Here is a 25,447-nt window from a genome sequence, read left to right as displayed (position 1 = left end):
TGAGATAATAACTTAACATTTTTCAATATTTTCATAATATATCATGAAGTCAAAACTACATAGAATACAAATACATGTCATTGGCCTCCGGTCTCATCTTATACATGTCAAATACATTGTAAGGAGTGCACTCATATACACATTACATATTTAAATTCAAATATACATATTTTGATATATAAGGTAAATGGCTTTTCAAGCCAACCTTTACAAGAAATGAAAATCTTCAAGTCCACCAATCATCCAAGCATGACGAGAATCGCAACCTTGATTCTTGTACCTGAAATATGCCCCAATATCGTAGGGGTGAGTAACATAAAGTTACTCGTAGGAAATGAGCATGCATCGACCTACGTTTTACAAGTTTGCATGATTTAATTATTGTGATTCATTCCACCTAACGTCTATGTCAAAGGTGAGACTCAAGGAGCATCCTAGCTACCTAGGATCATTTCTAGCATCAATCACCTCATTCATGCAATTTTAGCAACATAGGGTCATGCTTACACAAAGCAACAACATAGGAGCATCCTTACACAAAGCAACAACATATGGATTCTTAAGGTAATCAACTTGAAGTCTAAAATGCAACATCAACTAAACATAACAATTTAGCATAATCAGAATATCTAATACCACACATCAAGACATAGGTTCTCTAGGTTATCAACTAGAAATCTAAAAGTGTGAAATCAACTAAATATATCAATTTAGTATGGATGTACTTAACAACATCAAAATCGCCAATAACTAAAACCACAAGTTACAATATAAACATGATTGTTAACTTGGAATTGAATGCGAAAACAAAAAAAATGGAAGACTTGGACATCTACGCTCGGAATTTTGCTAAGACCTCAATGGTTATTCCGGACACTAACCCGCAGGGAAGACCACCCTAAGTGCGCACTATCTCAATGACTTAGAGGACTCACGTCCCCATACTAGAGCCAAACCCTAGCCATCTCAATTCAACAATGTTCCAAGATTCCAAAATTAAACCAAATAAGTTCACAACTTATACATAACTTATATAATGCATGAAAATACCTTCCATGCACAAGTAGGTTGAAACCACACAATCCATGCCTTAGAGTCAATTCTAAAATGACATATATAATGTCAATTACAAAGTGTGCAATTCACTACACATGACATCAATATATTCTATAAAGAAAACATGTTCTCATGAATATAAATATAACAACAAAGTTGTCCAATGCTCAAAACACAATCAAGTGAATACATAACAAGTTCAAGTCCATGATTTGAATATAAAAACAACTTCTAAAATACCAATAGATCCATGGAGCCATTAGATAGAATTTAATTAAACAAGGTGATTAAATTCTCTAGATTTCAAATAACCTCAAATTAATATATGTTAAGCAACATATCATAGTCTTCACATATATCAAATCAAAAGTGCAAGATAAGCAAGATATCATCAAATAGAATTTAATTAATTTAAATCAATTAAATCTCTAGATTTCAAAAGTTGTCCAAATGATCTCAAATTAATTTATATCAAGCATTAAGTCATGGTCATACCATATATCAAGTCTAAGATGAATTACAAGCAAAACACAATTTACTATAATTTAAACCAAATTAAATTCATTTAATCTCTAGATTTGAAAACTCATCTAAATCAACCCAAATTAATATATATCAAAGATCAACTCATGGCCATGCCATTTACCAAGTCTAAAATGAGTTATAAGCAAACTACCATTAATTATAATTTCTCAAATTAATACACTACATGCATACAAGTTGTATAAGCATCAAAAACATGCAAGACAACAAACATATAACCCTATAACATTCCCTACCTCACTAGAGAAGTGTCTCTTTAGAATCCAAGGCAAAATCAACACAGAATGGCAAACCCTTCTAGGGTTATGAAGAGGAAGATGAGGGGAACAAAATGTATTCCCAAGTTCAAGCTTGGAAATCAATGGAAAGCTCTCAAAAATCAAGGTCAAAGCTTAAGGCTTTAGGCTCCATCCATGGAGGCTAGGGTTTTCTTTACAAAAAAGGAAGGAAATGAAAAGTGATGAAGATGAAATGTGAGTGGAGGGGATAGAGATCCTCCACTCACTATGTGCTCTTACACTACTTCTCACACACACACTAATGCAAGATCAAATTGTGAGCCTACACTTGTCACAAATCCAAGGCTCCATCCTCGGCTAAATTTCAAGCCTACACTTGTCAACCATCCAAACCAACAAGTGCACCAATCCTAGGCCAACAAGTGGTTAAATCTCCACCCTCTACATGTCCTTATCCAAGGCCTCAAAGTGTTTCCACACACATGTCAACAAGTGGACCAATGAGAGTGTGACACTTGTCACACTTTCTAAAAATTGCAAAAAAATCCTTTTTGAAAATATCTTCCAAATTAAATTGCAAAATGGTCCCTAAGACGAAAAATAATTACTTTACAGTAATTACATAAAAACCCCTAAAGTTTAGAAAATTACAAAAAAGTCATGCATCTATACCCTTTACAAGAAAAGTAAGGACTTAGCATGCTTTTCTACAAAAGTGAAAATACACATAGTATAGAATTTAAATATCGTGGATGCATGCAAAACCGGAATCAAATCTGAACACGAAAAGTAAGGTTATGCCAACAAAGTGACAACCAAGAAAAAGACGAAAGTGAATAGTGTCACAAAAGTGAAAATGTGAAAATGACTCGGTCCTCAAAGGAAGTCGTCAATCCACCAAAAAGAGTCTTAGAAACCATTCCCGAGTACTCAAGATGACACTAAGTGACGAGAAACTGAACTCAGAAAGGAAAAGATCAACGGAAAAAAATATTCGTGAAAATCTGAGAAAAGGAAAGGAATGAAAATGACTGGGTCATTACAATTATACATCCATGCCCCTATGGACACCGGGAGCAACCAGAGTACTTTCCTGCAAAAGTAAAGATACGTATTCCGTGGAAACCACTCACGATAAAGATACGTGAAGTCAAAAACCAACTCCGAGCACAAGAAGTGAGGTTTTGCCAACAAAGTGACAAATGGGGAAAGGACAAAAATAGGGAAAAAGACGAAATAGGAATAAGGACAAAAAAGTGAATAGTGTTGAAAAACGAAAATTGTGAAAATGACTCGGTCCTCAAAAGAAGTTGTCAATCCAAAGGAAAGAGTCTCAGAAACCATTTCCGAGCACTCGAGACAACACTAAGCGACGAGAAACCGAACTTAGAAAAGGAATTTCAACGAAAAACATTCATCCGTAAAATTCTAAGGAAAAAGGAAAGGAAGGAAATGACCGGGTCATTACATGTTGTGTTTTCAGATCCTTCACTTATGTGTTTTTCTGTAGTTACTGATGAGGCTGTTTTATGGCATAAAAGACTTGGACATGTGAATTATAATGATTTAGTGAATTTGTCTAACAATGATCTTGTTCGAGATTTACCTAAATTGAAGATGCCTAAGAATGAAATATGTGGTCAATGTCAGTTAGGAAAACAAACTAGAGTGTCACATAAGAGACTTATTCATAAAGTCACTTCTCAACCTTTAGAATTGATTCATATGGATTTGATGGGTCGCATAACACCTGATAGCATTGGAGGAAAAAGATATATGCTTGCTATGGTTGATGATTTTTCTAGGTTTACTTTTGTTGCATATTTGAGAGAAAAATCTGATACTTTTGTGAATTTTAGGTCTATTTGCCAACTTATTCAAAATGAGAAGGGATATCTAATTAATTGGATTAGGAGCGATAATGGAAATGAATTCGAACCTAAGGAGTTTATTGAATATTATGATAAGAATGGCATTAAGCATGAATTTTTAGCACCCAAAACACCACAACAGAATGGTGTAGTGGAAAGGAAAAATAGGACAATTGTAGGTATGGCTCGTACTATGCTTCAGGAGAATAAAATTGCTAGTCACTTTTGGGCTGAATCAGTACGTACTGCTTGTCATATCCTAAATAGAGTTTATCTTAGGCCTAGAACTAACAAGACTTCATATGAATTGTGGTATGATTGAAAGCCAACTGTTAAATACTTTAGAGTCTTTGGAAGTAAATGTTATATCCTTAGAGATAGGGAACACTTAGGAAAATTTGACTCTCAAAGTGATGAAGGTGTGTTTTTAGGTTATTCACAAACCAGTCGGGCTTACAGGGTTTTTAATCTTAGAACCAAAGTGGTCATGGAGTCTATAAATGTGGTTTTTGATGATACAAAATCTAAGATAACCTCTTCTCAACTTGATGAAGAAGAAATTAATTTTAAAATTGTAGGAGAAATGAAAGAACCTGTAATTCAAGAAGAAGAAAAAGCTAAGGATAAAGATGGAGAAAGTGAAGAGGGTGAAGAAGATGGGGATGAGGAATTAGAGGTTACCACTGATGAACCTATAGGAATTCCTGCACCGTCTCTAGATATTCCCACATCTAGTACTTCTAGAGTTAGATTGAGTCACCCAATTGGTAATGTGATAGGTCCGTGGGATAAGCATGGTACAAGGAGTACAGTCCGTGATGATATAGGACACTCATGCATTATAGATGATATTGTTCACTCATGTCACATCGCTCAGTTTGAACCTAAGAATGTTAATGAAGCTCTCCAAAATTTTGATTGGCTTATGGTTATGTAAGAAGAATTACTTCAATTTGTGAAGAATGATGTTTGGGAGTTAGTGCCTCGACCTAGTGAAGTTAATATCAGAGGGACCAAGTGGATTTTTAAAAATAAACTCGATGAACATGGTCTTGTGATAAGAAATAAAGCTAGATTAGTTGCACAAGGATACACTCATGTTAAAGGAATTGATTTTGATGAGACTTTTGCACCTATTGCTAGACTTGAGTTTATTCGACTTCTTTTTGCTCTTGCATGTCACTTTAAATTTAAATTGTTTCAAATGGATGTTAAAAGTACTTTTCTAAATGGTATTTTACAGGAAAAGTTTATGTAGCACAACCAAAAGGTTTTATAGATCCACATAATCCTGATTTTGTTTTTCATCTTAAAAAGGCTCTTTATGGTTTAAAGCAAGCACCTAGAGCATAGTATGAGAAGTTGACTTTTTATCTATTGCACAAGGGCTTTAGAAGATTTTCTTGTTGCTCAAATAAATGTGGATGATATTGTTTTTGGTGCTACATATGATAACCTTGTTCATACTTTTTCTAAAGATATGAGTAAAACTTTTAAAATAAGCATGGTTGGTGAACTGACTTTCTTCTAGGTCTCTAAGTGAAACAACTTGATGATGGGATTTTTATATCTCAATCAAAGTATACAAAGCTAGTTAAGAAGTTTGGTATGAAAGATTCAAAGCATATTCAAACTCCTATGAGTACTTCATCCAAGAGACTCTGATCCTAACAAGGTTAATCATTTCTTGTATAGGAGTATGATTGGTAGCTTGTTATATTTGGCAGCAACTAGGCCAGATATTTCATTTAGTGTAGGTGTTTGTGCTAGGTATCAAGTTGATCCTAGAGAACAACACATTCTTGCAGCCAAGCGCATTATTCGTTATGTCAATAGTACATTGAATTATTGATTGTGTTATTCTTCTGAGTCTAACTCTGAGATTACAAGCTATACTGATGCTAATTGGGCTGGAAACAAGGATGATAGAAAGAGTACTTCAGGTGGTTGCTTCTATATTGGTACTAATCTTGTTTCATGGTACAGCAAGAAGTAAAATTGCATATCTTTATCATCTTGTGAGGCTGAATACATTGCTGCTAGAAATTGTTGCACATAATTGCTTTGGATGATGGAGTCAATTAAGGTACTATGATTGACTCCATAATTGTTGCACAAAATAGATGCTACTGGATTATGGAGTCAATCAAGGTACTATTTCTATCTTTTGTAATAATACTAGTACAATTAATATTTCAAAAAATCCAGTTTTGCATTCTAGGACTAAACACATTGACATTATACATCACTTTCTTAGGGAACTTGTTGAATAAAATGTCGTGTCTTTGGAAAAAGTGCATACTAATCAGAATTTGGCTGATATTCTCACTAAACCATTAGATTCTCTTAAGTTTTCTCATTTTACGAAATCTATTGGTGTCTGTTGTCTTGATTAGATGCATTGCAGAGACATAGTCTAGAAAGGATTTTCAAGCATATCTTGAGAGTCTAGATTATGTTTTTGGAAAGTTAAGCAAACTATATTGATTGAGTATGTTGAAACCAAGGAGTTTCATGACACATGGATTATTTGTGGAAAGCATACAATGGCTATGATTTGATGAAGTTGGTTTTGCTTACTTATTTTGTATAGTAAATGAATCATTGATAGTTTACTTGAGATTTCGTTGTTTTGGTCAAAGATAATGTTGATATGATTGATCATTGTCTTAGGATTTAAACTTGCTTTATGTGTTTTAGAACAAGAGAGTGAAAAGAAAAAGAAATTGAAAAACAACTTGGAATGAAAAAGTTTTTAAATAGAATGAAAAATTTGTTGTTTAGAAAAAGGTGAAATGGAAAAGGCTATCTTTGGGAATTGTCTAAAAGCTACCTTGACTCGAAACAAATGGTAATAAGGGAAAGAGCTGGCTGCCCATAAAAGTGAAAGCCTTCAATGTGCGAAAAAAAAATTGAGCACAAAGAGAGATAAAAACAAAAAAATGTCATTTGCATATGTTGATTGTTTGATTTCTAAGGATATGTGATATCATTGATTTATTATCTGAAATCTTAACAATTAACAAATCATATATTTTTGGAACTTGGTGGTGATTTTACTACACTTACTAAGTTTATGGAACTTAATTGAATTGATCTTGGTTAATTCTGTTGATACATATAATCTTGTGGAATCTACATTCTCATTAATTTCAATTTACAAGATTAATATGGTTGGTTGCTTCCTTCTTCTAGGATTTTTCTTCCTTGAGACCCTTGTTAATTTGTGACAAAAAGGGGGAGAGAGTTTAGAGTCATATTATTCAGGGGGAGAGATATGTTTGAGAAACTTTTTGCATTTGAGGGGGAGAACCATTTATCATTGCATGTTTAAAATTTTTTGATATTCAAGCATTAAAATTTGCTATTTTATGCTTGTGTCTATTTTCTTGATTAAGCTTCACGGGTAGTTGTGTTTGAGCTAATGTGCAGATTACAGGTTGTTACATGTGTGAAGCTTCATGACGCGTTTTATTTCCTTTAACAATCAATGTAATTTACTTTCCTGCTTGGGTAGATTGCTAAATTGTTTTTAAGGTTTTGTAACAAAATTGGCAAAGGGGGAGATTGTGAGATATAGATTTTGTAATTGGCTAATTTCGTTGTCAAAACAAGTCCGGTCGAGTGGTAGTTTTTTGGTTCAAAATTTCAAAAATTAAAGATTGAATGCGGCTTTGAAGAAGCAAGTCAAGTGTTCATGATAAACTACACTCCGAGATAATGAGGGCAATGTTCTAAGAAAGTTGAGAGGTAGTGAGAACAGTTAGGAAGGGCTCTGGAAGGTCCGTAACAAGTTTACTTGCAAAATATTGCAAAATTCAAGACTACTTATCTTGAACCGGTTCAAGAATCCGTGGGATTCCTTACTGTTCATCTTGAACCAGTTTAAGATGGCTGAACCGGTTCAAGGTCTTCTAGCAACACTAGAAATTTAGTTTCCTTTTTGCTGAACGTTTCCTTTTCGATTCCAACTTTCTTACAAGTCCTACGCATGAAATTTATCATATTTTCTGAGGGATTACGACTTTCAAGACTCTATATAAACCATGTCATATACATTGGTTTATTCACAACTTTAGGGAAAATCAAGTCTATATTTTGAAAAAGCCTTTAGAGAGAGAAAAAAAATCAGTAAATCAAATCTGATTATTCTGAATTTATTTCTGGGAGCACACGTATATATTCATGAGATATTTAGTTGTAGTGTTCTCAATCTTATCAGAATTGGAGCTGTATTGAAGATTCAAATATTCCAGATGATCAACAGGATTTAATTTTTCTATAATTAAGTTCAGATCTTGAAGAACAGAAGTAAACACAGTCACCCTTTGAAAGGGTTAGAGCGTTTTTGGAGTGCTGTTTGATCTACCTGCTACTCTTCTATAAGTATCAAGTGTAACTCTGAGGTGGAGTTGCTGTTGGATGGGGAGTCGCAAAGCTAGAGGATCATCAACGGTTGGTGTGGTGTAGAACGATAGGGTGTGAACTAGAGTCAAAGTCAGTTATACTTTGTTTCAAACATATTGGATTGGTTTACTTTGGACTGCATAATCCACGAGGTTTTTCCCATGCAAACGGTTGACATATTTTATCAACTGGGGTTTCTTCGCTAAAATTCTGGTGCAATCTCTCTAACTTTAACTTGCTTTACTTTTCAAATATTTGTGATTGTGGAAGCATCTTTAAATTGGTCATATAATTTAATCAATCATAAATTGAGCAAGTTGACTTAACAATCAGATCTAAGTCGTTAAAAGAGCTATTCACAATTAAAATCAACTAACTGTTTCCGCACCCCCCGTTACTCCTGTTTCACAGCAGTAATTATGGAATTAAGTGTGCTTAATTCTATAATTAAATGTATTGAATAAAAGTGTGTTTACTTCATAATGTTGTTGTTTGAAAATAAGTATATTTAATTGTACATAATTATGTGTGTTGAATTATGAATCAAGAATTATGTGTTTTGGATATAATAAACGGAAAAGAGGAATTAAGGGTGTTAAAATATGAAAAAAAAAAAAAAAAAATATTGTGATGGTAATATGAGTGTCTGTATATATATATTTCCCAAGGCAAAAAAGAGAGAAGCCAATAGCTGCACCAGGAAAATCAAAATCCAACACGATCCCTTCCTTTCTTACCATATAAAAATAATGTGTTTAGATAATATTTATGTGTTTAATTATTTTTATAAAATGAAGTGATGGTCTTATTTTTTATTTTTTATTTTTATAAAAAAAACATTATATTAGGAATCTTGAATTTTGGATTAGTTAAAATTGTTGAAACTAAGATTTATTTTGTAGAACTTTAAGACATCATCATGAGAATGTAAAACCAAATTCAATTTAAAGAAAGAAATAGAGTGAGATCACATCCTGAATCTAAAGGTTTAGCATAACGCAATCTTTGATATCTTTCCTCCAATAAATGACCATCGAGAGCGTCTTTGTTGTTGAAAAATATACAAAGAGAGTGTGTGAGTAACTTAGGGATTGAAGATGTGTTCATCAAAGATGATTAGATAGATAGACTTCAACAATCATGGGACAATAGAGAGTAAAAAGAAAAATGAAAATTTGAATAATCAATTTTCTTGTTTAAATTATTATTATTATTATTATTTTTATTATTGTTGTCGTACCACCGTTTGTGGAGTTAATGTCGTTTGGGGTCAAAATTTGTAATGGTTTACAAAACAACAATGTGAGAATTATTTTTGGAAATAAGACACGATACATCTTATAGCATGAGTGTATGACCTGTTACAATTGAGGATCCAAATGCACTTTTTAGATAATCTCGAAAGTTAAAATTTAGTAGATTTCAGATCAATCCAACATAATGTGTTTGTATGAGACAACAAATTCAATTATAAACGTATTAACACATAAGGGCATATTCTTTATTTAGGTATGGTTGCTAGTCCGGTAAGCACATTATTGCAAGTATAAATAGAGATAAAGTGGGAGGAGAAAAAAACAGAGTCATTTGGCAAGAGCCTCGAAGCAAGAATTAAATTAATCTTCATGGCGTTCTAGTTCTCTTTATTCTCGCTCTTTTATTTGTTCTTGGGTATGCACTGAAAATGGATCATGAATAAAATGTTGTGGTGAAATCGGGCAAGATGGCTAACGTTAATGTTGAAGAGCTTTTAAAGAGTGGCTGCCTCTGCAACTGTTGCATCAGCTGTAAACTCTAGAGGGTATGTTGCTCTCAAAATGTGACCACCATTATTACGCACAATCAAAACTCCACCCACTGCTTTACTGCGTCACCGGAAAGCAGCGTCAACGCTGCACTTTAACCAACCCAAAGGTAGAGCCACCCAACCAATTCGCACCACCACTGGAGATTTCCAATAGACATGATCGATCTCATGAAATTCAGAGAAAGAATACGAGAATTCATATTTCATATATCATTGATGGTGTTACATCCAATTTATAGAATATGATTGAGCTAAAAAAGGTAACTAATTACCTACCAATTAGCCCTAAATCAAGGAGTAAATCATTCAATTCTACCGCTGTACTATAAGAGATAAAATCTCAACACTCCCCCTCAAGTTGGTGCATAGATGTCACGCATGCCTAACTTGTCTAAAATTTTTGAAAACACTTGATTTGAGACTGCTTTGGTGAGAATGTCAGTTAGTTGATCCTCAGATCGAATCTTAGGCAACTCCATAACTTTCCCGTCCAACTTTTCCTTAATGAAGAATCTGTCTATTTCGACATGCTTCGTACGATTATATTGAACTGGATTATGGGCAATATCACATGCTGCTTAATTATCACAATATAGTCAAATAGGTTGCCTAGGTAGATAACCTAAATCCCGCAAGAGAAGTCTTAATCACAATATTTCACAAAGTGCAAGCGCTATACCTCTGAATTCAGCTTCTGCACTCGAGTGAGCAACAACATTTTGTTTCTTGCTTCTCCATGTAACAAGATTACCTCTTACAAAAGTAAAGTAACCAGAAGTAGATCGCCTATCATCTATAGCTCCAACCCAGTCAAAATCAGTATATGCAGCTATGTTTTGATAACGAGCATTTTTAGTGAACAAAATTCCTTTTTCCAGGAGCAGATTTCAAATACCTCAAAATGCGCATAACTGCATTCATATGTTGCTCTCCAGGATCATGCATAAACTGGCTAACAATGCTCAATGCATAAGCCAGATCCAATCTTGTGTGTGCTAAGTACATCAATCTCCCTACAAGTCTTTGATATTTTCCTTTATTAGCAGGTACTTGGTTAGACTCAACAAATAACTTCAATCATTCTTCCACTAGTGTCTCAGCTGGTTGACATGCTGTCATGCCAATCTCTTGTAATAGATCTAAGGCATATTTTATTTGAGATAGATAGATTCCTTTATTAGATCGAGATACTTCAATTCCAAGAAAATATCTCAAAGGACCTAGATCTTTCATTTCGAATTCTCTGGACAAGTACTTCTTGAGAGCCTTCATTTCTTTAGGATCATTCCCTGTAACCACCATGTCATCGACATATACAATGAGTGCAGTGATCTTACCCTGTTGTTTCTTCAGAAATAACGTATGGTCTGAATTGTTCTGACGGTAGCCAAAGGCTATCATAGACTTTGTGAATCTTCCAAACCATGCTCTTGAAGATTGTTTCAACTCATATAATGATTTCTTTAACATACAGACCTTCCGACTATACTTTTCCAGTATCATGCATCCTGGTGGGAGATCCATGTAGACTTCTTCAGATAATTCACCATGCAGAAAGGCATTCTTCACATCAAATTGTTAAAATGGCCAATCCAAGTTTGCAGCTAAAGACAACAAGACCCGAACTGTGTTGATTTTGGCTACAGGTGCGAACATCTCTGTGTAATCGATTCCATAGGTTTGGGTGTAACCTTTCGCCACTAATCGTGCTATAAAGCGTTCAACTGTGCCATCAGCTTTATACTTCACAGTGTAAATCCATCGACATCCAACTGGTTTCTTTCCTAGTGGAGGATCAATGAGTTCCCAAGTTTCATTTTTCTGCAAGGATTTCATCTCCTCATTCATAGCTACTTTCCACATAGGGTCAGCTAAGGCTTCCTGCACACTGTTAGGAATAGATACAGTAGATAATTTATTTACAAATGACAAATTTGATTCTGACAAACGATGGTTCGACACATAATTGCTCATGGGATACTTAACTTTACTAGAAAGTCAGGGTTCATATGTGGGTTTAGGAATACCTCTAGTGTGACGCGGTGGTAATTGTTTTCTAAGTGACTGGTGAGCTCGATGGTTGTGGAGTAGCAGCAGCGGCGAGCTTGGAGATAGAGAGCTCGCGGTGGCGGATGGCAGAGATCGGCTTTGGTGGTAGTGGTGGCGGCTAGATGATCTGATCGGCAGTGAGAGAAGCGAAGGAGACAGATTCAGCGCCGGCGGTAACAAAAATGGCTAGCGTGGACTTCCAGTGTGGGCTGTAGATCCCGCGATGGCGTGGGCTGCAGATCTGACGACTGATTCAGCGACGGTAACTGATCCGACGACTGATTCGGCACGGGCTGCAGATCCGGCGATTGATTCGGGCCGGGGCTTGCAATAGCAGCGGGTATGGGTGTGTGTATGGGTATGGGGATGGGTATGGATCTGTGTATGTGTATGTGCATGGGTTTGCTGTAGGAATATATGTGTATAGGTCTATGAATTTCAAAGATAAATTCAAAAGATTCAAAGAGAGGATAAATTTAAAGAGATTCAAAGGTATGCTATTCAGGATGGCTCTGATACCATCTTGAAATTTAGAGAAAGAATATGAGAATTCATATTTCATATATCATTGATGGTGTTACATCAAATTTATAGAATATGATTGAGCTAAAAAAGGTAACTAATTACCTACTAATTAGCCCTAAATCAAGGAGTAAATCATTCAATTCTACCGCTGTACTATAAGCGATAAAATCTCAACACGATCCTCGTAGAGGCGAGGTTGTAGGAACTCCACTGCCATTTTTGTAATTTCCCAATCATAAAATATAGTCTTTGTATGCCTTCCATATGTACCAACATGTATAAGCAAAGACAGCCCACCACAAATTTCTGTCACCATCATTTCCTCCAAGTTCTAATGCCTTCAGCCACCATTTGTCAAAAAAACCCAAAAAGATATTTTTTTTTTTTTTTTACATCAAGGCGAACAGGTGAAACCTTCTAAATCAGCCTACTACGAGCACATTCGAAACGAAGATAATTTGGTTTAGGTTTCTTGTTTAGGCTCTTTCTAGGTTTGTATGTAATGCATGTTTATGCATCGGTCAATCTTTTATCTTCATTTTTTGATTTTTTTTTTCTTTTTTTTGCATGAGATCTCCTGAATAGTTGTTGGGTAATGGATGGTGCTGTAGTGAGAGCTTTTGATACTTTCGTTCTTCATGCATAGGTCAAGCTTTTAAATTTGTGCTTTTTATTTGTTTTGCATGAAATTCCCAAAAAAGTTGCTCAGTGCTAGATGATAATAACTTAATATTTTCAAATTTTCTACAGTGTGCCACTAACTGTCAAAAGAAAACAATTAGTATAATACAATTTGTAACAAGGAAAACAACCATACCATTACTTTTCCTCTATAATATGTATGGGTGTGGAGGTCATTAATTTATAGTAATAATAAAATTTCAAGTAAACAATGACAAAAAAAAAAAAAAAAAAATCCCCAAATGGACGGAATAAAATTTTAAGCCCTTATGAAAACAATATCCTTTTAAGTTTTCTAATTTTGTGGGCAGCTTGTAATAATGGCTGGTTTCACCAAATTTTCCATCAGAAGTAGTAAACACCACATTAAGCTAGAATTATGCAAACACAAGGCAAACTAATATTATATTTTCTTGGGGTTAATATATATATATATATATATATATATATATATATATGTCTCTTTTATTTGGGAAAAAAAATGTGTTCAGATGCATGGACACAATGTTCTATCAACATAGTTATTATTGGCTCTATGAATCTTAGGACACCATACTGGTAATGACTCGGTCATTTTCCTTCCTTTTCTTTTTTGGTGATTTCATTTTTCGTCTTTTTCCCTATTTCATCTTTTTTTTGTTTATCATTTTCTTTGCAAAACCTAAATTTTTGTGCACGGATTTCCAAGGTAATTGTTTTTTTTACTTTCGTAAAAAAGCATGTTAGTTGCTTACATTTTGGTAAAGGGCATGGATGCATACTTTTCTTTGTAAATATTCTTAACTTTTGGGATTTTTGTGTAATTATGCAAAGTAATTAATTTTCATCTTAGGGACCATTTTGCAATTTAATTTGGAAGATATTTTGAAAAAGGACATTTTTATAATTTTTGGAAAGTGTGACAAGTGTCACACTCTCATGGTGCCACTTGTTGGCATTGGGGTGGAGTGACTTGGGAGCCTTATTTCTTGACATTTGGAGGGTGGAGATTCACCCACTTGTTGGCCTATGATAGGTGCACTTGTTAGCTTGGATGGTTGACATTGTGTGTGTGAGAGAGGTAGTGTAAGAACACCTAGTGAGTGGAGGAATGCTAGATCCTCTACCCACCACTTTTCTTTTTCTCATCTTCATTCCCTTTGCTCTCTTCCAAACCTTGCCTCCATTGAAGGAAAAGCTTGGCTTAGAGCTTTTGACTTCATTTTGGCCTCCTTCCACTTACCTTAGACCTTTAACCTTGGGAAATAAAAGTTTCCTTTCACTCTCTTCTATAAAACCTTAGTTTTGTTTTCCATTTTAAGCTTGGTTGCTTTGGATTATAGAGATTCAATTCACTATTGAGGTACGGGTGGTAGTATGTTTATGCTTTGAGTGTTTTATAATCCTTTGGGGTTTAATATATATTGTGTACATGGTTTAATATGGTAGTCTTGCATATTATAGGAAATCATTACCTTTGACTTAGGATTTATTGATTTAAGCATGTATGATATGTATTTTTATTGTATAGAATTATTAATGTCATATAAAATTCTTATTGACTTGAATTGCTATATTTATTGTGATGATAATTCTATATTCTTGTAGATTACTATAATGTTAAGATTTAGTATATAAAGCTTATTGTTGAGGCATGAGTTAAATTGATAAGTTGGTAGTGTTGTATTGTACATTATACCATGAGGAGGACTTGTCATTTGGTATGCCATTTTAGACTTAGAACCCCAAGACATGGTTTGTGTGGTTTCAAAATACTTATGCACGGAAGGCGGTTTATATGCCTTAATTATAATGTATGAGTTTTGAACTTGATTATGATTTTGGATTCTCTTGGGACATTGTTACAAGTGACATGGCTAGAGTTTGGCTCTAGTGCGGGAGGTATGAGTTCTCCCCATTTATAGTGCGCACTAGGGTGGTCTTCCCAGCGGGTTAATGCCCGGAATAACCGTTTAGATCTTGGTTTATTCTGAGATATGATGTCCAAGTTTTTCACTAATTGATTTCGCATTGAAATTCCAAGTTGACAACCAATGTTTAATTATAACTTGTAATTCCAGTTATTGGTGAATTGATGTTGCTAAGTACATTGACATTGATATGTCTTGTTAAAGAATCATTTAAGTTTTCTTAAGATGATCCCTTAGAACACCTTGAACATAGACGTTAAGAGGAATGATCCCTTGTATTTGTCTATATTAATCTTGCAATGATATTGAAACTTTAGGGTATATGCATATGTTTCTTCCTACGAGTAACTTAATTACTCACCCTGGCTGTTTGGGTTATTTCACAGGTAAGGAGACTATATTCTCAGATGCTCATCATCCTTAAAGGCTTATGAGCAATTTGGAACATTTTTGTATTTTGGCATGCAAATGTTTAGCAAGCTTACTTTTGATGTTATATTTTTGCATTCCATGGATGTATAGTATTTTAAAAGTTAAGATGGCTTCCTTGATATGTAATGTGTAACTAAGTACACTTTTTGATGCATATTTTGTATATTTAACATGAGGCCAAGAGCCATTGGTTTTAAAAGTTCACAATTATATTTTTAAACTTGTTTTGGATCATTGGGAATGCATGTATAGCCTCAAGGTTGCCTTAAATTTGCTTACTGTTTTGTTGTTTGGCTGTTTTCTCGTTTCCGTTTTGTCGTTCGGCAAATTGTTGTCTTTTGTTCCGTCGTTCGGTAGTCAGAATGTCAGAACATCTGAACGCTTGAACCTTTTGGCTGAACGCTTGAACCTTTTGTTAAAACGCTTGACCATGTAAGTCAGAACGTCTGAACGCTTGAACATTTTGTCAGAACGCTTGACCATGTAGGTTAGAGCGTCTGAACACTGGAACCTTTTGTCAGAACGCTTGACCATGTAGGTCAGAACGTCTGAATGCTTGAACCTTTCCTTTATTTTGTTTTGATCACCTTTTGCTTCCGCATTTCAGATCCGTTAACAGGTCATCTTTTGGTCATCACTGACGTATCGGGTTTATAAAACTTGGGCCGTCACAAGTGGTATTAGAGCTCCTAGGTTTGAATACCTTAGTGATGAGTGCTGAATATATGCATATTCGAGCCTTTAAATACATATCTGTTAAGGCCTAAAGTGATACTTCTATCCATAGTTAGACTAATTTATGTATGATGTGTGTTTGTAGGTACTTTCCCAGAGAAATGGTTAAAACTGAGACTTTATGATGATATTGAAGCTTACAGAGTCGTTGCCGGTCATTCAGAGCAAACCGAAAGCTTAGATGGTGATGTTTGAAGATATTCAAGCCTTAGAGCTCGAGCCCAAGTGTAGAGGCTTGAGCATTGATCGGTATGACAATTATACATCAACCTTTGCAATAGCACAAATCATTGTAAAATAGGGCTATTGGTCAGGTAAGTTGAACCACTAGGACTACTAGTTTATGGCAACCTAGGTGTCTAGAATCATTTTTAGAATGATGAAGGGGGTGAATAGAGATTTGTTGGCTTGTCACTAAAAGTAAGAATTAAAATGCATAAAACACTAAAGTAAAGAGGTAGAGATAAATAAGAAGGGACTAGGGAAGCGAATCCACCTTCAACCCTATACACATGCTAGACAAAGACTAAATTGGGGATAGACAATATATAATGGTCAAGAATTACATAGCAACACATGATTGCCATATAATCATCAAGAAGTTCATTAAATCAAAAACAAGAATGATCCATCAAAAGTTTATACATTCGAACTACTTAATCTAGGGTGTAGCATCAAGCATACTCTCTTAAGCAAAAGATCATCAAGCCTTTAATCAAATGATGAAGCACATGAAACTAGGAATCAAGCATAAACCATCAAAGGAAATACCTAAGCAATGGACTATCAAGTTTCTCTATTAACATGCCATTAAAACCATTCCATAATCTCATTTCCATTATCACTATGGAAATGCAAGTAATATGATTAAGAGAAGTAACCATCTAAGACAAGATGAATAACTCAAAATAATCATTTATAAACATTTAAAATCCATTACAACAATTATGGGGCTCTAGATCATGAAATGACCAAAGAAAATACATTGTTATCCCACAATAAAATCTAAATTAGAACATACTTACAACGGAGGGGCTTTATCACCTCCCTAGATGAAGGTTTAGTTACCCATGGATGCAAGGAATGAAGGAGAAAAAGCACCCTCACCCTCCACTTTCGTGCTCAAGGGCTTCAAGAACACTACCCCCACAAGCTCTCAATATTTCTCTCTCTAAAACTTGGCCCCCATGTAAGATCATCTCTTCCTTTAGCCTCAATCCCTTTATTAATCCCTTAGCCTCTCAATTTCCCTCCATTTTCGTGCCCTACCAACCCTAGGAGGATTAGAACCACAAAAATAAGTCAACAGGATAGCATTGGGAGGAGGAGTGCAGAGTTGTCTGCAGATCGGCAGGGGCCCGCGAGTCCTTGCATGACGAGGGGACTCTCTGGAGGGTTTGGTGGGCACCCGCGATGGGGTGGTTGGCACCCGCGGAAGCTCAGCCGGGGCCCGCCGTGGGGCGGTGGGGCCCTGCGAGATAAGGCAGTGGGCTGGAGCATTTGGCTGGCGTGTGTCTTGGCTTCAACACCTTTAGCATTCTTTTTGACAACTTTTGATGGCGTCGCAACACGGTCGTCAATTAAATTCAATGCCATAGAGTTTAGACATATGATGGCTTCAAAAACTTTGCTCCACTAATAGTCCCCAGCAACGGCTTACTTTGGTTTTCCAACAACTTGTTAAAACTGTTCTTTTAATCAATTTCGAAGCAACCATCATGAAAGGAGACAAAAATACACAAATAGAGCTAAACTGTACATTATACTCCACTAATGGGCTTAACTAATGCACGTAAGGGCACTTGAATATGCAATATTCGGCGCTTATCACACCCCCAAACTTACATTTTGCTAGTCCCATAGCAAAACCAAAATATAGAACTTAACCAAAAATAACAACAAATGGAATGCTGACCACATGCATCAATCATGGAGTAAGAAATTACCTACAAAGCTCAAATATAACTTGGAACAACAAAAAGTTGGAAATAGACTCATTAAGCAAACTACCTTACATATATAAAGCCTTGATGCTCAAAATGGCAAAATAAGTTTCAACTTTTACGCACTGCTCATCAAACCCTATATAAGCACTTCAATTGTCATTTCTAAAATGGAATTCAACTCTAACTTCAGTGAAAGTGAACCGGATTCCCAATATATGGCTTTTACCCTCTTTTTCCAATCCCAAAAACACAAGCTTTCAAATCCTTAAATCTCCTTCTAAATGAGGTCCCCAAGGCTTAACTTTATTCACAAAACAAATTTTGTTGCTTAATGACAATTTTATTGATCAACTCAAGAGATTACTTACTATGGTCGTGCAATGTCAAAATCCTTTAAGCTTTCTAACCAACCCATGTAGCAAGTGTTAATCAAAGATCCTAAGAGGTCCATAATCTCATCATGGCCCAAAACCAACAATTCCCGCACTACGACAACACCAAATGACTCACCTCACGAGAGCCTAAGCAAAAGGTGACCATCCACTTGCCTCAAAACCAATGCTAGGTTGACAACAACCAAGATCACCACGAGACTGTGACTACAATCACCATCCACCCTAACTCGTGCCTCAATGACCAAACCCATGTTATGCCAAATATGTAATACAGTTATGCGTATACAAATCTAATCTTGCATACATCATATGTCGGGCTCTTTACAACAAATTTAAATCATGCTAAACAAATGGCATACCACATGTAGCACGTAAGCACATAAACATGTTATCAAATCAAAACATGTTATTATGAAGTATATAAGCACATAGAGTATGGCAACAAAAGCATGATATGCACCTAAAACCCGTCGTCCAAGGTATTCAAACCAAGGAGCTCTGATACCACTTGTGACGGCCCAAGTTTTTCAACTTGGTGCATCAGTGATGAACCGAAAGATGACCCGATAACGAATCCGAAATGCGAAAGCAAAAGACAAAACAACGGTCTCTAGAGATACAACATGGCTCTAAGACACCATTATGACCCTCAACGAGGTCACGGACCCAAAGGAATCAAATGTGGAAGCAACGTTTTTAAAAACGAACAAGAATGAACCTAGGGGAAAAAACGTCATTTCCAGCTTAAAAGTGGGTGCCACCGAGCACACCATTGGAAATACAACAAAAAACATATGAATTTAGACTCAAGAATCACTTGATTCGGGATCCGGATGAGGAAGATATGGCTAACGGAAGAAGAAGGGGCAAAACGGTCAAAAAGTGCCAACCCAAGAACATCTAACCGTTTAGATGACCTTTCTAACCGGTTAGATGGCCAAAAAACTCGACCAACACACTTCCTACACTCATCTAACCGGTTACGAAACCCCTTCTAACCGTTTAGATGTGAAGGAGGCAGAATGGGCAGCAAGAAATCCTAGCAGCAGGGGTTTTTCACGAAAAAATGGAAATTTGAGGGCCTAGATGACATTTTCTGGAAAAACACAAAGAAGAAACCCCCCCTCAAAATTGAGTTTTCTACATAAAGATTTATTGAAATCAAAAAATACACACTGTAAAATGCCCAAAATGCCCTCCCAAAAAATCTGGTGCAGAGGGTCGAAAAAGCTGCTAAATGGAAAAACAGAAGCTGAACTTCGGAAATGGTTTCTGATGCCAAGACGACATTTTCAGGAAAAACACAAAGAAGAAACCCCCCCTAAAATCACATTTTCTAAGTGACTGTGTAAGGAACATAATTTATTTCCCAAAGAAAATTTCTAAAATACCCTTAGGTCAGATTATGCCACAAAAGTGTAAAATGAGTCTGTAGGAGGCTCATTTCACCAAAGAAGAAACTTTGCCCGGAAATGACTATGCACAAAAACGTAACTTACCTAATAAGATGTGCTACAATGGTCCATGGCTCAAAAATATGGCCGATACAAAATATGACCCCCCAACGGCCAAAATGCCAAAAACGAAGTTTGGAATGAAAACTTGGAATTCAAAATCATGAAATGGTTTCAAAATGCCATTGGCCCTTGGCCACACTTCATACATGATGAATGAATGCCAATGGATGAGTTTCATACACAATGCACACCCCGGTGCAAAATAGCATACTAAAACGCATGATTTTTCATATATTCTCATTAAGACAAAAATTAACATCCATGATATAAATGTGATTCCAACAGAATTTTGGACCTTGGCCTCATGTCATATACACAAAATGAGAATCAAAAAGTGTGTTTAGGCACACATTACAAGTTTAGAATCAAATATACACATTTAACAAATAAGGCTACAATGTGCATTCCAAGCCAACCTTCACAAAAATGGAAGTCTCCAAGTCCACAAACCATCAAAGCATGATGAGAATCTCAACTTTGATTCTTGTACCTGAAAAATGTCCCCACTACATGGGTGAGTAACATAAAACTACTTGTAGGAAATGAGTATGCATTGACCTACGTTTTACAATTTTGCATGATTTATTTATTGTGGTTCATTCCACCTAACGTCTATGTCAAAGGTGAGACTCAAGGAGCATCCTAGCTACCTAAGATCATTTCTAGCATCAATCACCTCCTTCATGCAATTTTAGCAACATAGGGTCATGCTTACACAAAGCAACAGCATAGGAACATGCTTACACAAAGCAACACATAGAAGCATGCTTACACAAAGCAACAACATAGAGGTTCTCAAGGTTATCAACTTGAAGTCTAAAATGCAACATCAACTAAATATAACAATTTAGCATAATTAGAATATCTAGTACCACACATCAAGACATAGATTCTCTAGGTTATCAACTAGATATCTAAAAGTGTGAAATCAACTAAATATAACAATTTAGTATGGATGTACTTAACAACATCAAAATCACCAATAGCCAAAACCACAAGTCAACAAGGTAAACATGATTATCAACTTGGAATTGAATGCGAAAACAAATAGTGGAAGACTTGGACATCACACTCGAAATTCTGTCGAGACCTCAATGGTTATTCCGGGCACTAACCCGCAGGGAAGACCACCCTAAGTGTGCATTATCTCAATGACTTAAAGGCCTCACGTCCCCGTACTAGAGCCAAACCCTAGCCATCTCAACTCAACAATGTCCCAAGATTCCAAAATAAGCCAAATAAGTTCACAACTTATACATATTACAACTACATAGTAACAAGTTAGCAATGTAACTCTCAATTGTGCATAATAAACATTTCATATTCATAATGCTATGAAATCACAAGTCAACAATATATATTCATATTAGAAACATATTCTCATGAATTTAAATTTAACAATAATGCTCTTCAATGCATATAACACAATCAAGTGAATACATCACAAGTCTAAATCCATGCTCTTAAAATAGAAACAATTTCTAAAACATGATTAGATCCATGGATAGGGAAGATAGAATTTAATTACATCAAAATAATTAAACTCTCTAGATTTCAAATCATCCCCAAATGGCCTCAATTTAATATATGATAAAAGATATATCATGGTCATTACATATATTCACACAAAAGCTTAATTAGGCCCATAAAACCACAAAATATATTTTAATTAATTCTCTTAATTAAAGTCTCTATATTTCCAAACTCAACCAAATGCTCTCAAATTAAAGTATGTTAAAGAACATGCCATGACTTAATTTACAGCATATTATAACTCAATTTCATGCAAGGTATGGCCATGAACTTTAATCTTTCACAAAAGATATATATTAATTAAAAAGAGCAATTCTTATTTAGTTAATCCCAATTTAATATATGTTAACCAATATATTAAAACAAGAGTTTCTACCATGCCACAATTCAAATCCAAATTGTTCATCATCATGAAAATTAAATCTTATACAAAGAATTAAATATTTCAAATTTCCTAGATTTGATACAAGGCATGCATATAGGTTGTACAAACATGGACAACACACAATACAACACATATAAAATCCTAAAACATTCCCTACCTCCATTTGAGATGAAATCTCAAATCCCCACCAAAATAAATCGGCTTCGAATCCGACGAAACTGCTAGGTTTTGTCAGGGACAACACCACGAACGTGAATCCCAAGGAAGCCCCATCAAAAACACAACTTGACTTCAAACCAAACTCAAGAAATGGCCAAAACGAGATTCCAATCGGTTGGAATCGAAGGCCTCGCCAAGGGGAACAACAAACATAAAGGCATTACCACTTTTTAATGAAGGGAAGAAGTCCAAAAGAGGAGAGAGAAGGTGGCAGCCATGGGAGAAGCTTGGACCGGCCATGAGAGAGGAGAGAGAGGGAAAAATCTGATTCTAAGACCTCCTATTTATAGAAAAACTCAAAAAGTGCCCCGAACGGGCTCCGCCGGGTCCGAAAAAGTGAAATTTGAGCAGACACGCTCAAACGGCAAAACTCCATGAACGAAAAAGATTCAAAATGAGAAAATATGAACAACGGAAGAAACAACGTAAAAAACCAAGTCCTGAGCAGAGAGTTATGCCCCAAACAAGTTTGGCGCAAACCTGGGCGAGAAACCCTAAAACTGGAAAACATCATCCAGGAGGAAATTCTAAGAGTCCATGACTCGATGAAATATGAAAATGAATCCCGTACGAGAATCCAGGCTCCAAACAAGGCATTGAGCAATAACTTTCATTAATTGCACAATGACCCCTCCAAAAAGTGAAAACTGCAAAACTGCCCCAAAAAGAAAATATCTTCTAAAAGATATTTTCTTAGATACCCCTGAAATAAAATATCTTCAAAAGATATTTACGAAAAACACCCCAAGAAAAGGAAATGTTTCCAAAGAACAATGCATCCATGCCCCTATGGACACCGGGAGCAACCAGAGTATTTTCTCACGAAATTAAAGATACGTATCTCATAGAAATCATTGAGAATGAAGATACGTGAAGTCAGAAACCAACTCCAAACACAAGAAGTGTGGTTACGCAAACAAAGTGCCAAACGGGAAAAAGACAAAATAGAGAAAGGACGAAAAGTGAATAATGTCGAAAAAACGAAAAATGTGGAAATGACTCGATCCTCAAAGGAAGTTGTCAATCCACATAAAAGAGTCTCGAAAATCACTCCAGAGCACTCAAGATGACACTAAGCGACATGAAACTGAACTCAGAAAGGAAAAAGATCAACGGAAAAAAAATATCCGTGAAAATCTGAGAAAAGGGAAATGAATGAAAATGACCGGGTCATTACACAAGGGTTATAATGATAGAGGAAACAGAATCAAATTAATAGAATTAGGGTTCTCATGATCTAAGCAAACATTGGCTTATGTTAGACCTTGAAACAAGATATTCTATGGGTTGACTCAAATTAAGTACAATGTATAATAATACACCCCAGACAAAAGGTGACATATACTTGGATTTTTTTTGGTTTTTTTTTTTTTTTTACACCAAACAAAACACCATATCATTGAAGATGATGAAAGATTTAAGTCGAAATTAAGAACGCTCCACTCGAAATGAGAACATTAGACTGCAAGAGCTTTTGGTTCAAACAAATAAGCTATACTTGGATCATTCAAGGGAAGCTTGGATGTAATAGAAAAAGTGCTTTGATTTGGGCATATAATAATTTACAACTTTTTTTAACAATCAAACACAATCTTTTGATAGTCACCTGTTATCATTTGAGTGGCGGGAATAAATGATCAATTAAATTAAAAACAACATGTGTAATAATTTGCAATAAAAAAGTAAAAGTGTTTTTTAGGTAGGCCATGATTCATTCAGTTGGTTATAGACAGATGATTCCAATAATCAAAATCAGGGTTATTGACATTTTTTTTCCCCGAAGAAGTTAATATCCACCCACCTTTTCCTAATCACTTTCAGTTCCATTTGCTGTTTCCATATTCTCCAGCCCTTCTAGCTAGACCCAATCTCTCTTGTACAGTGGGCATCTTCCATCCAGACTTCATCTCAAAGAGCTAGAGGAGTTTGCACCACTAATTGCTAATGTTGAATATCCTAATATCAATTGTATGAATTAATTATAAATAAAATATTCCACTTAGATCAATTACCTCACTATTATATTCAAATTAAGAGTTATTTCTATATATATAGAAACTTTTGTTCATCATTCTAGCCGAAATGTTAGGCAATTATCATATGTAGTGAGCTGCGCGCATTAGAGAAGGATTCACGTGTGACTTAGCTAGTCCCAGCATTTCTACCAGAATGTTGGACCTGAATATCACAACTCACATAATAGAAAGTGCTAAACCTGAATTCAACATTGTGAATTATGAAATGCTGTCCGTCTCGGAATTGTAATCAGAAAAAAATAATAATAATAAAAATTAAAAATTAAAAAATAAAAAATTGAATTAACACCGACCTATAATTTCAATTTCAAGGAGTGTATTCCATATATCATAAATTGTAAAAGACAAGGGCTATAATCAATAGAGATTCAAAACCAAACTGAAAAACATCATATACACATGTAAGTATATATTTATACACATTTCTTATAAATGAGAGAGATTGTGGGTGAAACATACCAGGAGAGGAGAGAGAGAGCTGGGTTTCCTCCTCCTTCAGATTCTCACTTATTGAACCAGCAAACACTAACAAGACTTTCCCTTCCTAGAGATAGAGAGACGACTGTGTATTTTAGACTTTCAGTTCAATATATACACACAAATACAAATACATGTGTGTGAACGCGCGATTGTGTGTTAGTGTGTACAACTTATGTGTGAAAAAGAAATTGGAGATAGATAAATTAGGGTTGCTTACCGATTAGACAAAGGGCGAGAGAGGTTAGAGAAATTTAAACACAATCTTCAGATTTCGTCTTTAAGCCATACGATTATCATTTAGGGCTTAGGGCTTGCCGCTTGCTTCGATCGATGGCCAACTGAAAGAGGCTCAAGGAGAGAAACGTTAGGTTTTATTGAAAGAGGGAAAAGAAATATCGCTGGTGGCCGCTCCCCTCTTCTTTGTCACTGTTCCCTTCTGATTTGTCTCTCCCCTCTTCTTTTGTGTTTGTTCTGTGTTTGAGGTTAATGCGAAATGTGAATTAGGTTATTTATTTATTTATATATATATTTTTAAGTGTAATTTTAATGGTATACAATTTGGAAGGAGGGTAAAAAAATTTGGTGGGAAGTTTTACTTATTCACGGGACAAAAAATATCCCTTAAATGTTATTAAATATCTACGAGGATTTTAAAAGGCCGTTAAAAAATAGTAATAATAA

The 25,447-nt window shown here is 35.3% G+C and overlaps 1 long non-coding RNA gene across 1 annotated transcript; it reads right to left on the bottom strand.

The window, feature by feature from the left end:
- Window positions 1-25,247, bottom strand: LOC132276917 (uncharacterized). Its single transcript, XR_009470959.1, has 4 exons — window positions 24,984-25,247; window positions 24,746-24,830; window positions 20,530-20,603; window positions 1-280 (listed from the first exon to the last, which is right to left on the bottom strand). It is a non-coding gene; the product is annotated as an uncharacterized LOC132276917 (long non-coding RNA).
- Window positions 25,248-25,447: the final 200 nt, after the last annotated feature.

This window comes from Cornus florida, unplaced genomic scaffold, assembly GCF_030987335.1.
Source record: "Cornus florida cultivar Cherokee Brave unplaced genomic scaffold, ASM3098733v1 CherokeeBrave_3.0.0_Hap2_Chr10, whole genome shotgun sequence".
Lineage (NCBI taxonomy): Eukaryota > Viridiplantae > Streptophyta > Magnoliopsida > Cornales > Cornaceae > Cornus > Cornus florida.
Note: the sequence above shows the minus strand (reverse complement) of the source record. Positions and strands in the feature narration are given on the sequence as shown.